This window comes from Notolepis coatsorum, assembly GCF_963971535.1.
Source record: "Notolepis coatsorum genome assembly, chromosome: 15".
NCBI classification, from domain to species: Eukaryota; Metazoa; Chordata; class Actinopteri; order Aulopiformes; family Paralepididae; genus Notolepis; species Notolepis coatsorum.
This window is the reverse complement of record NC_140179.1, coordinates 77,978,468-77,993,467: the sequence shown is the minus strand read 5'-3', so window position 1 is coordinate 77,993,467 and position 15,000 is coordinate 77,978,468. Positions and strand designations below refer to the sequence as shown.

General features: G+C 42.7%; 1 protein-coding gene across 1 annotated transcript in view; it reads left to right on the top strand.

The window, feature by feature from the left end:
* The window catches only part of anks1b (ankyrin repeat and sterile alpha motif domain containing 1B), a 541,227-nt gene that overhangs the window by 422,382 nt on the left and 103,845 nt on the right, over positions 1-15,000 (top strand).

Below are 15,000 nucleotides of genomic sequence, written 5' to 3'. Positions count from 1 at the left end.
CCTGACTCAAAATGACAAAATATCACCATTGCTACTCACACTCAACCCAACACAGGACAGCTCACACCCTGGCTTCCACCTGTTGGACCTGTTGCCATCGGGCAGGCGTTACAGGTGCATCAGAGCAGAACACACAGGCTCAGAGACAGTTTCTTCTCCCACAGACATCACCACCCTGAACTCTAACATGCACCAATCACTCACCTTTCCCCATCCTCCCACACTGTGCAACATCCTGATGTGCAATATCCACAGTGCAATACTACCATCTGACACTGTGATTGTTATCTGTGTATTGTTATTCTGTATATTGTTGTTATTTTGTATATTGTACAGGACTGTAACATTGTCTTATTGTATAGCATTTAATGTTTCTGTATAGGATTTTATGTTTCTCTTTTATTACTTGTGATTTTATTACTGCACCTTAAGCTTGAGTCCCAAATCTCGTTGTATGCAAATATAATGACAATAAAGTGCAATCTAATCTAATCTAATCTAACACAGCACTGGTAAAAGCATAACTTTTGAATCTGACTTGCAAACGAAAAGCTAAATCGGCCAAATTTACAAGAACACCGCTTGCCTCTAGCCTGTGTACTCCAACCACGCAGTCCTCTGCCCACGCCGCTTACGCTTATATTTAAAGTTTTAATTTTGCTGTCATTTGGCGCTCTCCATTAATTTCCTCGTTGAGCTGCCTGGCGTGAGATCACTTCACGACGCTCTCTGGTCTCTCCAAGAGGTTCTGAAGCACGTTCTCCATGAATGCACAGGCTACAGAGAGAGAGACAGATAGACAACATACAGACAGACAGACAGACAGACAGACAGACAGACAGACAGACAGACAGACAGACAGACAGACAGACAGACAGACAGACAGACAGACAGACAGACAGACAGACAGACAGACAGACAGACAGTGAAAGGAAGGTGGCCATGCCCGCCTTGATTGTGCAAAAAAATACAAATAATAATAGAATAAAATAGAATAGATAATAAAATAGACATAATAAAAAGTACTAAGATAAAATACAATACAATGCTAAGCTTACGAATTGAAGGTAATGAGTCCTATACTATACAATACACAGTTATGCTATATATAACTATACTAGATATAGTTATAGTTATATACCCTAACGAACTATACTAACTATATATACTGTACAAAAACATACAGTTACAGAGTCTTTGATTAACGATAGAGTTTACTGACAGAATGACATGTTGCAACATGGAGAGACCTATAGGTTACAGCAATGGCCCTAAACCCTAGATCTCCCCAGGAGCTAACAAAGTATTTATACAGGAGAGTAGACAAAAGCTTTGATGTAGAACATAATATTAATTATGATGTACAGAGAGAAATCTGGAATTAGAGAAGAGAGAAGAAGTGTGTTCGTAAATGTCCCTGTCAATGAGTAAGTCTACGGCAGTGCCCACACAGGGCAAACCTCCCTCTCAGGGCGCAGTTCCCTCTCAGGGTGCAGTTCTAGGCCTGGGTTCTACACAGTTTTAAAGCCTGACAGTCTTTCTTGTTTGATACCCACACAGTTTTAATACCTGACAGTCTTTCTAGTTTTATACCCACACAGTTTTAAAGCCTGACAGTCTTTCTAGTTTGATACCCACACAGTTTAATACCTGACAGATTTTCTAGTTTGATACCCACACAGTTTAAAGCCTGACAGTCTTTCTAGTTTGATACCCACACAGTTTAATACCTGACAGTCTTTCTAGTTTGATACCCACACAGTTTAATACCTGACAGTCTTTCTAGTTTGATACCCACACAGTTTAAAGCCTGACAGTCTTTCTAGTTTGATACCCACACAGTTTAAAGCCTGACAGTCTTTCTTGTTTGATACCCACACAGTTTAAAGCCTGACAGTCTTTCTAGTTTGATACCCACACAGTTTAAAGCCTGACAGTCTTTCTTGTTTGACACCCACACACGTGCAGTGTAGAAGTGCAAAGAAGGAGGACAACGTTTCCTTTGAATTGATTGATTGATTGAATAGTTTATTGATTTAAATGAATAACACATAACAATTTAACAGGTATACATATCAGCCCACATATTTACCAATAGGATAAAAAAAACACACACACACACACAATAAAGCCATAATGCTTGTTTCCATTGCGGTCCTTCATCATTGCTGTCCGTGGAGTTATGTCCTGGTGTGCGGATGTGGGTGTTTCATTGTAGTGTATGTGTGTCAGGATGTGTGGTTATAGAAAACCATGATCAGAGTCTGTGGATACGCATGGGTGAGCCCGCCACACCAGGGGGGGGGGGGGGGCGACGACATATTGCAGACAACTTACAATCAATTGATCAACTATTCATACTATTAATACATACATAAATACAGTAGTAATCCATTTTACAAACAACAAAAGAACAAAAGGAAAGACACATAATATAATCCCTTTGTTATCTACTCCCAACTTCCGCTGCTCATGATCCACCTCTTTATAGACATACATATACATATATATACATATTCTTATATATAGATATAGATATAGATATATATGTGTGTGTGTTATTTAAATTGCATATAGTATAATATCTACATCCTGACCTTCACTGCACACTTTTTAGAACTGTATATAGTCATCTTTATTTTAGTCATCTTATTTTATTCTATGCAACATTTATTGTATTGCACTGCACACTTCTTAGAACTGTATATAGTCATCTTTATTTAGTCATCTTATTTTATTCTATGCTAAATGTATTGTATTTTTATTATTGGAAGCTGCTATGGTCGAGGGACCACAATAAACAGAATTTCACTCATCTCATGAATACAGGAATGAGTTTTGGTCTATAGGGAGGTGTAGTGGTTACGTCATTGTTGTTTCCTGTGCGGTCCACCTCGCTTGAAATTGCAATGTATTTCCAATGGACACATTTCTAAATCGTCTCGTTTAAAAAACAAATAAAGCATGAACATTGGCATGGTGCACCTTTCTGTGTGTGTTCATCCACAATCTATAGCTCAACATGAAACAATTCACAATTAATTGTAAAATAATTATGTATAATTTGAATTCAACCAAATGCTTAAAACAATAATGTAAAAGGGAACAAATTTTGTGCAAAATGGAAAGCTTGTCAATGTACCTCCTGTTGCATCTTACTGGGACGAGGTCTGTAGGGCTCCCCCTGGTGGTGTGTTTGTGTACTTTCCTAACGCTGTTAAAATACCCACGAGGTACTGAGGGACAGTATTCCAGAGTATCTTGTGTACCATGTAGAGTTTTAATTGAGAGACCCTCTCCTCAACCCTGAGCCACTTGAATGTTAAAATGTGTCTGTGAAAGGTGAGTCCTGGGATGGAGTTTTAAAATCAGTCTAGCTGATTTGTTCTGAGCTGTCTGTAGCCTACCTTTCAGTGCTACTGTGATGCCAGTGTACCAGGAGGAGCATGCATAGTCATAATGACATTGGATCAGGGCCCCTGCCAGTACTTCTAAGGCTGACCTGTTAATATAGGTGGACACTCTGCAGAGAAAATTGTATTCTCTGGTTGATCTTTGAGACCACCTTTTGTGCCATGCTCACCCCTGATAAGGTGTTGTCCAAAACACATCCTAGGTACGTGACTTCCTCCTTAGCTGTAACCACGATATCTCCTACCACTACTTTGAACCCAGGAGACCTCTTAAGTCGAATGGCAGAGCCAAAAAAGAATAGCTTAGGTTTTACCCAGGTGGAGGGATAACCGATTTTCAACCAGCCAATGACTGATCTTGTCAAGCTCAAGACTGAGTGACCTCTCAACTTCTCTTTCGTCCTGAATGAATGAAAACTTTTATTTAAAATGGACACCACAGCTACATTGGACCAGTCACAGTGGACAGACCACATGTGTTGTTTTGCGTGTTTATAGCACAAGTGCTAGTTTTCAACACCAGTCCATTGAGGCTTTTCTAAAAGATAGAATAAAATGAACAGTATAATACAGAATTAAAATCACAAATCAGAACAAATAATTACCAGAACAAGAGTTCATGATCAAAACAACAAAACCAGTCTGCGTCTACATAATGTGAGCACTGCTGCTTTGATTTCAGCCGTACTTTGAGTCCTCTGCTGAAGACGTTGGTATTGGATTCCAGTTTTAAGCCAGTAGGCAGAGAGTTCCATAAGTTTGCCCCGTTAACAGAGAAGGCAGACTGTCCAAACGAACTCTTGCACATCATGGGAACAGTACAGTCACCATTATTGGAAGCTTGTGTGTTTGCTCTGCTAGAGCTCCAACGTCTAACCACCAGTCCAGAAAATAAAGATGATACATGATTGTGCAAACATTTTGACTGATGGGAGACCATGAGTGCAGCATCGTCCGCAAATAAAAACAAGTTACACTCACAGGAATATTTCATGTCATTGACATATAAAATAAATAAAAGTGGTCCTAAAATACACCCTTGCTGCACCCCGCACGTCTGTTGGAGTGAGGAGGAGATGCTCCCATTAATTTCCACTACTTGTTTCCTGCCTCTCAGATATGACTCCACCTTAAGGACATACTGTTAAAACCATATAGCCTTCAGTTTATGTCGTGGCTAACAGTGTCGAAGGCTTTTTGTAAATCTAATAAAACCATCCCACGGAATTTACCTTTGTCCACCTCTGTTCTAATTTGGTCTGTCGGATATAATAAACAACAGCAACAATCAACACACATGAGCATATTCCACTCTACACACACAAAGTATAAAATGTGAATATAAAATAAATATCTGTATACAAAAAATCTGTATATTGCACTAGTCATATTATCAGAGTTCAGCTGTATATATTATATCTTATCTTGTCTTGCACAGTCTCTGGAGCGTAACAGTAAGAAGCATTTTGTATAAAAGTATCCTGTACTTCTGTATGACAACTATTAAAGAAACTTGAAACTTGAACTTGTATATTATTGCACTTAGCCAGGGTATTATTATACAAACATCATTATTCACAGTATCATAGCTGTTTGACAGAGGTCAGTTCTTTGATGGCACGCGGGTAAAGATTTGTCTGCAAATGTGGGTCTTAATAGACCTAAGCACAAGGCCCTTAACACATTGAGTGCCAATGACGATACATCTCGTTGTTGGCCGCCATGCGTTCAGTGCCAACAACGACAAATCTCGTTATTTAATCGTTATTGCTTTTATTAGCGATATCCATACATTTTTCATCAAGCCAGCCTCACGTTATCATTGGGACTGTCTATGAGCTCGAAAAGGGCAAATACCGCCCCCTATCGTCTCCTGGATGGTATTGCACCCATTGGATTGGACTCAATGGAAATGCATGGGGGGGAAAAAAACGGATTCCACATTTTACTTCTCAGGCAATGTAACCCGAGACTACTGCATTCATTGGGGACCCTCAGAGCAGCGTGGATTATCTGTTTCGAGGTCTAATGTTGAAACAATAAACACGATCGATATTTGGAATGGCGATCAGGAATTGGAATAATCTTTTTGCACAACATCTGATCTGAGGTAAGGAATCTATTTTACCAGTTTTGGGGTAATCAGATGTTTTTTTCACATATTTCACAATGTGTCCCCTATGTGTGTATGTGTGTATATGACGTTAGTGCTGACCAGGTCATAGATAATCGATTTTTCAGCCCGCTTCTCTAGCGTGCATAAGTACACATATACTATCGATAATCTAGCGTTTATTTGAAAACTATTCATAAATCAGCCGGAAAATGACAACGTGTTGTGTGTATTACACTAAGGGCGATTCCTGCGGAATCTTTTTTTTTTCTATAAATTTCCAAAACTATACTCTTTTCAAAACGGTATAAAAACGGAAATGGACCGATGAAAAAACTATCCGTTTCGTACATGTTGACTGCAAGCAAGTCATTGATAAGCGACAGGCGTATTAGACACATAGCCATAATAATAGAATATAGAAATAGCTCCGCGAAAATCATGAAATATCGGAAAATCAGTCCCAAAAGGCTGGCATTCAAGCGATAAATAGTGCGCCCCCTGCTGGCACTCAATGTGTTAACACTTAAACACAAACAGTATGGCCCTTAACACTTAAACACAAACATTATGGCCCTTAACACTTAAACACAAACATTATGGCCCTTAACACTTAAACACAAACAGTATGGCCCTTAACTCTTATAGGGTATGCATGTCTTTGCTCTTGCCAATACATAACATAAATGCTTTTGTTATTATGAGTAGTCTCAAGGTGTGCTTTTGACTATGGTCAATACAATGCGGTAGGCTGTGTCAAGTGTGAGGCTGGGTCAGATGTTAGCATGAGCAGTTTCTATTCAATGTCTATCCACAACACCTCTCAAAGTGAGAGCACTGATCTAGAGTCAGCTTCTGTCTGTTAGAGTGAGTGAGGTCATAAGAAGTATTACTGGTGGTCACTGATCCCAGATCAGCCCTCCTGAAGCTGCTAATGCCGTGCAGTCTGCTGCAGTGACTTGATAACGATCCACAAGATGGCGCTGTTGGCTCTAATTTCAGCTAGAGGCTTCTGTCGTCAGGCAGAGATGAACAGTAACAAACTGCATGAACCTGCAGAGTGGGAGAGGAAATTATTGTTCTCTCTTCAAAAGAGTAACGTAAGAGCTCACAATGAAGCGCTTAGAAAATAGTTGTTTTTCAATTTCCTTTAATATGTGTGTGGGGGGGGGGGGGGGGGCAGACAATGAGAAGGTATTTAATACAGTATGTTGGTGTGTGTTATACAGTATGTTGGTGTGTGTTATACAGTCTATATGTTGGTGTGTGTTTATACAGTATGTGCTGGCTTCCTTGCACATTGCCTTCTGGATTTTATTCTTATTATTAGTTACTCTTGTTTTTGTCTATCCAAAAATGTCTACTGTTTACTGTGAGCGAATTGTAGTGCCAAATTTCCCTTGGGATGAATACAGTATTTCTATTCTATTCTATAAAAGGATGGTCACGGTTGTCATCACATCACATCCTTCCGATAGCACAGCGGTCAAATATTTGACCCTGCGATTCCCCTGTACTTGGACTTGATGTATTTGACAATCTCATGTCCATCCGTCCGTCTGTCTCCCTCCTCCCCCTTTCCCTCTCATTTCTCTCTGTCCAACTCTCTCCCTCTCATTTCTCTCTGTCCATCCATCCCTCCCTCCCTCCCTCCCTCCCTCCCTCCCTCTCTCCCTCCCTCTCTCTCTCTCTCTCTTGCTTTCTCTAGTGAGTGCACCACACGTGTGTACGAATTGAGTTTCAAAGAAGTGCCTCCTTTCATTCCTATTGTATACATGTGAGGACGTGTGTGTGTGTGTGTGTGTGTGTGTGTGTGCGTGTGTGTGTGTGTGTGTGTGTGTGTGTGTGTTCTGTAGGTCTGCTTCTCCTGCAGGGTCAGACTTGTATACACATTCCGACACATTACTGCCACCTGGGGGGGGGGGGGGATCACTCTCTCTCTCTCTCTCTCTCTCTCTCTCTCTCTCTCTCTCTCTCCTCTCTCTCTCTCTCTCTCTCTCCTCTCCCTCTCCCTCTCCCTCTCCCTCTCCTCCTCTCTCTCTCTCTCTCTCTCTCTCTCCCCCTCTCTCTCTCTCTCTCTCGCTCTCTCTCTCTCTCTCTCTCTCTCTCTCTCTCTCTCTCTCTCTCTCTCTCTCTCGCTCTCTCTCGCTCTCTCTCTCTCTGTCACACACACGCACACTTAATTGTAATAGATGAATTATTATATATAGTATTGTATAGTATTTGATCTTAGTACCTTTTATCATTTCACTACATGTCTCGTGTATGTATGTGACGAATAAATCTCTTGAATCTTAGCAAAATCACATCTGTGTGTGCGTGCACGTGTGCGTGTGTGTGTGCGTGTGTGCTTGCGTGCGTGCATGTGTGTGTGTGTGTGCGTGTGTGTGTGTGTGTGTGTGTGTGTGTGTGTGTGTGTGCGTGCGCGCGCGTGTGTGTGTTTGAGGGGTCAAAAGTAAAGCTAGTGATGATTTAAGCCTAGTTCCTGTTGCCATGACGGCTACTAGTTTCCATAGAGACTGCAGATATGTGCACTAGCTATAACAGATTTGAAATGTGTGTGTGTGTGTGTGTGTGTGTGTGTGTGTGTGTGTGTGTGTGTGTGTGTGTGTGTGTGTGTGTGTGTGTGTGTGTGTGTGTGTGTGTGTGTGTGTGTGTGTGTGTGTGTGTGTGTGTGTGTGTGTGTGTGTGTGTGTGTGTGTGCGTGCGTGCGTGCGTGTGTTCATCACCTTCTCTGTCACTTCTCCAAGGGGACAGATTGTCTCACATCACGCCTCCAGATGGCTCCTGCCTTCGTTAAGCCATCGCAGGTTTAACTGCTATCTGATTACTGATTACCGATTACTCCTTTAAAAAGTAATCTAGTTACTTTACTGATTACTCGCTTATCAAAGTAACTTAGTTACGAAGTCATCGTCGTCGTCCCTGCTGCTGCGACAAGAACATTTTATTTTTTTTAAAATAATGCTTTATTGAAAGTGCATAATGTCATAAATCATGATATTGGCTGCTCAGACAGGTCATCATGAGATGTCATCAGCCATCAGGCCATACTCCGGTCTAGCTGACTTTACCCCTGGCTCTCTTATCATCAGCATTATGAGATAGTAACAAAATAGTAACGCACAGCCACTTGGAAAAGTAACTGTAATCAGATTACTGGCTTGTAAAAAGTAACAAGTTAGATTACTATTTACTGAAAAAAGTAATCAGATTAGAGTAACTAGTTACTTAGTAACTAGTTACTGGCATCACTGTATAGGACACACACACACACACACACACACACACACACACACAGTGAAGTGAATATCAGTGCAGATATTGCGTTTTTGTGTGAGTGTACCAGATGTGTGCGCTTGTATGTGTGTGTTCGTATGTACATATTTTCATACACTTCTACTGTATGTGTGTGTGTGTATGAGTGTGTGTGCATGTGTATGTATGTGCGCTTGTATGTTCACACATGTCTGCGTGTGTGTCTGTGACGTGTGTATGTGTGTGTGTGTGTGTGTGTGTGTGTGTATGTGTGTCCTTATGCGTTGATATACACATGAAGACATATATTTAAAAAGGTGTGTGTGGGGATTTGAGTTCATCCCGGCACACGCAGCCGTTATGTGAAAAGTGAGCGAGTGCTGTAGTGTTTTGTGCTAATCTCTAACGTGGGCGGACTGGCCTCAGGAACACGGTGTACATGTACTTCATCCCATCCCATCTCGGCGAGGCTGATCATGCCCTGGCTATGCATTCCATTGTAACACTGGGCGTGCTGGCGTGGGAGGCGTTAACCCTTTCACTGCCACACTACAGAAGGTTAACCCTTTACTATCACACTACAGACGGTTAACCCTTTGGTAGTGTGGGAGTGAAAGGGTTAAGAAAGATGGCATGTGACCTCACATCATGGAGTTCTGAACCGCTGGCTTGCTACTAGGGTTGGGTACCGTTCACATTTGATACCTGTGTGAATTGATACCGGTACCCAACGGTACCCTTTTCCCCCGGTACTATAGTCTCTAAAAATGTAATCTACCTACCTCAGTTGTAAAAAGAATAAAATTCCAAACGTCAAATGATTTATTATCATTATTATTTATTTAGAACAATTTGTTAATATATATATCATATTGCAGCGAGCGTTGTCTGCATTTTCTTTTGCATTACCGGTATGTGGCACCGGTGGATCTCACGTGAATCGGTACTCGGTAGTACTGACGTGATTCGGTCGAGACCCTTAAAAGTACCAGATTCGGTCCCCATCCCTAACCTCACATCACGGTGTTGTTCTGAACCCGCTGGCTTGCTGCTACCTCACATCCACCGGCAAACTGTGTTCACCTTTAACAAGGTTGAGGCGGTTTGCTTTTGAATTAAGTCAAGCCGTGTGATTTTTGCGAACTTTAGAAAAGTTCAAAAATAAACTGAAAATACTAAATGCTATTACTATTATTATTATTCTACTACTACTTCAAGATTCAAGATTCAAGATTGTTTATTGTCATGTGCACAGTTAAACAGACAGTTTGCCGTACAATGGAAATCTTACTTTGCTAGTCCGCCCTTCACACAAAATCACACAATACTTAACACATATATATATATATATTTCTTTACAATTTAAATACAAGCGAGTGCTAAAAAACAAGGTCAAAATCCATATATTTTTAAAAGGATATAAGATATATACAAGGCACAGTGAGTAACATTGCATTACTGCTACTGCTACTACTACTACTACTGCTACTACTACTACTACTACTACTACTACTACTACTACTACTACTACTACTACTACTACTACTACTACTACTACTACTTCTACTACTACTACTACTACTACTACTACTACTACTACTGCTACTACTACTACTACTACTACTACTACTACTACTTCTACTACTACTACTACTACTACTACTACTACTACTACTACTACTACTACTACTACTACTAATAATAATAATAATAATAATAATAATAATAGGCTAATAATAATACATTTACATATCTTCACATATTATTTTCATTACTGTATAATGAAAATGGGGCTCCTGGAACATCGATTGAAGCTACAAGATTCCCTAGAGACTTATAATGTTTCACTATATTATTTACATGTGCAGAGAGCCTACAGTTTAATTAACAATACATAATTTACTGCACAAATAAACATCCTCTGGGCTCACGTTTGGCTGCGCCAAAGTGTTTTTCAAGTGATCATTCTTCAAGTAATTTTTCCTCCCAAAATTACACACAGTGCCGCTTTAAATTATTGTCAACTGTTTGGTTGACAAGAAGGAGGCATTCAACCGGAGAGACTCTGACAAGAAGCAGAGATTAATTGATGATGTATAGGCTCAACGTTTATATGAATCACCTTACATCAGTCGGCAGTTATGTACTTCAGTCTAAGAATCCTACTGTTGGCTATAAGTTATATTTCAGTTTTCAGATACATTAGATTAGATTAGATTCTCTAACTCTTTCTCTGCCTCGCTGTTTCCTGGATATGGCTATGCGCTGCCACGCATTAAACCAATGGAGTCAGTCACCTTGTTTGCAGGGCTATTACTATATTCTATATATAGCTATGGATGCCATACTATGGCCCATTTGACATAGAGTATCTATCGTTCAAGATGTGAAAAAAAATAAAAAATTCCATCCATACATTCCCGTTTTATACCGTGGTGAATATAAGTATGGTTTTAGAGCGGTTTAGGGTCATTCCTGGGAGGATAGTAATAGCCGGCGACGTGTTTTATATTAAATCCATTGGCATTTCGTCCCTACAGACGCTACAATAAAAAATTCAAATGCATATGATCAGTATTATGTTCCATCATGAATGCATGAAAGGGGGGGGGGGGGGTCGTTTCTGATTAATTGATTGTCAATAATGGCATTCGTTAGTACAACAACATACGCTGATCAGGGCGATGGCTATGAAAACAAGGCACAATCAAGCTGAAATTGACGTTAAATTGCTCTTACCTGTGGCCGGTGGGATTCCAAAAAGAATATTCCAATTATTTGATTGCCATCTGGTAGATTGTATGTCCATTTGGCCCACAACATAAGCCACCACAGCATAATGAATCGGGGGTCCCGAAAACGATTCAATGCGATCGGGTGAAGCCCTATGTTCAGGTTATTAGAAAAGTCCACAATATCACAGTTTATGTCCATAACAGCAGAGGTAGGGGGGTTGCTACAGGGAGTTCAGTGTCCGTATGGCAGTGGGGAAGAAGCTGTTTTTAAAGCGGGATGTTTTGGTGGTCAGAGATCTGTAGCGCCTCCCGGAGGGCAGCAGCTGGAAGATATGGTGTGCTGGGTTCATCATTTTATGATGAATGTTTTATTTTTCTGTCACAGCTTTTTTAAATGTAGCTACATACATTCGGAAAAACCTGAGACGCTTGTCTTTTCCGGTTCCTCAACCATAGTAGTTTGGTAATAATAATAATAATAATAATAATAATAATAATAATAATAATAATAATAATAATAATAATAATAATAATAATAATAATAATAATAATAATAATAATAATAATAATAATAATAAAAATAATAATAATAATAATAATAATAATAATAATAATAATAATAATAATAATAATAATAATAATAATAGACAACATTAACACAACGATCTGATGAGTGTTCCCTATCAATTGTATAATGGTTTGGTCATTTGAATATGTCAATCAAATGGTAATGGCTTTTTCTTTTTGAATAGCCAACAATCTTTCAGTTGTGTAGTCAGACCAAATCATTAGGAATTTGATTGTTATGCAACACCTAAAACATACGGTTATTCTATAACCATAGTTATATGAGTATAGTGAGCGCTCTGCTCGTAGTGGAACTGTCCCTTTATCCAGTCTAATAATGAATCATTTTCTCCACGTGCACACACCCATCCGCCTGGCCACACCCACCTCCGCTCCTCTATATAAGCAGGGTCGTGGCCACACCATCAGCTCCTTCCCAAGTCTTTCACCACCGAAGGCGAAGACCACGGGGCCCTCAGTGAGTCCGAGCAGAGCGCTCGCTATACTCATATAACTATGGTTATAGAATAACCGTATGTTATATATCGTATAGCTTACGCTCTGCTCGTAGTGGAACACAGGAGCTGAGCAGAGCGGAAGCTCGACAGATGTACCCGCTGAGGCCCCCCACAACCATCAGAACCGGGGAGGACCCGAGCCCCCTGGACCCCCCTAGAGGAGGACGGGAGGGAATCTGATCCGACTGTCCGAAGAGGGTTTAGCACCTCAAAACGCACAGGGTGAGCAGACCGTGGGACTTACCTTCACTCAGAAGGACACGCGACCACTCAGGCGCGCATCCCACATGCCACCAGGGAACGGAGGGGAAGCAAAACCCCCCCGTCACAGCCCCCAACATCACAGGGTCGAAGGTCAAGAACCCAACCCTGTGGCAAGGCCGTAGCAGCGGAGCACGGAGGTGGACCCAGCCCTAGGAACAACCTGAGGGCCAGGACCCCCCGAAAAAGGGGGCCCGGTGAGGTCAACGATGCCGTAGCATCGGGACCCCACCAGACGGTCACTGGTGACACCACCCCCCACATCGCCAGCGTATCGGACAGGGCCCAAATCAAGAGTAGGCCCTTCCCCCCTAGGCACGCCGCTCTGAAGCACTCTAGCTTACTGCACCTGGTATTCCCAGGGGGTCTCCCATCCAAGAACTAACCAGGGCCGAACCTGCTTAGTTTCCGAGATCTGACGAGATCGGACGTGTCCAGGTTGGCATGGCCGTAAGCCCCAAGAGGCTACCCCCCCACAATACTGTGGGGCCAGACGGCACGCCAGGGAGACAACCCCCAAGGGGGTTGATCCCTCAATCCAGAACTCGACCTGTGCCTGGAGCACTGCGGACTAGACAGGCGTCTAAGGGGTCTACTGTGAGAACAGTACCCGGCGGAAGGGGTGTTCGGTATGCTGAGTACCATGTCATGACCTCCACAAACCTGACCCCTCCAGCGGGGTCGAGGTTCAAAGGAGAGGCTGACACAATTGGCAGACGTCATGAAAGATGTGGGGGCATACTCTCGGGCAGACGGGGTCAAGCCCGGCCTCAACCCGAGAGTCGACACTGCTACCAACACACCGGAGAACCAACCACCTCCCTATGTTTAGTTTAACAGGAGGCGGTTGTTCCCTTAACCCACCAAGAAAACTTAGAAACATAACTGCGCGTATACACAGGCTATACAAGCAGTACAAGTGTTTCAGTTTTCAAAGTGTTAACCCAGGCCAACAGGTTGACGAGAACGAGTCTGGACCTGGGCCTGGCGGACCGGGACCTACACAGGGATGCCTAGAGGGGTTGACAGCAACCACCCCGACAGCCCCCTCCCATCCCCGCCCAGCAGGGGGAGGGAGGGGTGAAACAAATGGAGAAGGAACAGGCCCCCTAACACAGCGCAAGGTACAACACAGTATGGACCAAGCACGTCACTGTTATGGGCAAGTCGTAGTGGCATACATATGACACACATCCACGACATCAATCCCCGCAAAGCCTGGACCGACCCGGCATTTCCCCCCCGGAAAAGCACAAAGTCCTTCGGGGTACCAGAACAGCAGATCTGCGCCCCGGCGGACAACGGGTTAACTGACCTGGTCCGGCGCGACCTGAACCAGTCCCGCGTCCTAGTCACGCCGCCATCCCCAGTCCTAAGAGGGGGGTAGGTACGCGTGTCGATCTAAAACATCACAGAGGGCGCCACCAAGATGGACAGTACGTGAATGCGCTGCTCCTGGCGGCCAACCTCATGGGCGTGAGACCCCTCCTAGTCTAACCTAGTGCACTGGCGCTCGGTAGAGATAACAAATCTCCTTCCCAGTCGCCCGCATAAAAAACGCCATTTCCATGAATTGGGCAACCAAGGCGCGCCGGCCCATAACGTGGTTCCACATTGGAAGCACCCAGGGCCAGCGCTATATGCACGTCAAGAACCCAAAACACATCAATGGTGAATTCCAATCAGGAACACCAGACAACCTTCCCTCCATGCTGTCTGGGACGAGCAGCAGGAACCCGGTCAATAAGACACAGACACGGGTCTCATATGATGCGTCTGAGGGCAACCCTGTCAATTCTGCTCCTCACATAAGAGGGGAAGACAGAAGTTCCCCCAGAGAGACCTCTATGTGAGTAACAATTGAAAAAGATACATGTAATAATAATTGGGCCAAGTGACCAATGGCCCAATACACACTGTAATAGAGAGCAGAGCAGAAAACTAACAGCTTTCGAATGCATCGCATCATCCAACTTTGACAATGACAGCGGTCTGCAGCACAGAACCTGTAAACTCACGGATGTGTGGCGCCTAGTGACGTATTCCATGGCCGGGGGGAAATCCCGTGACCCACCCATCCTAACATGGAGTGGAACCAGGGAACCCCCCCCCCCCCCCCCTTCCCCCTCCCTGTG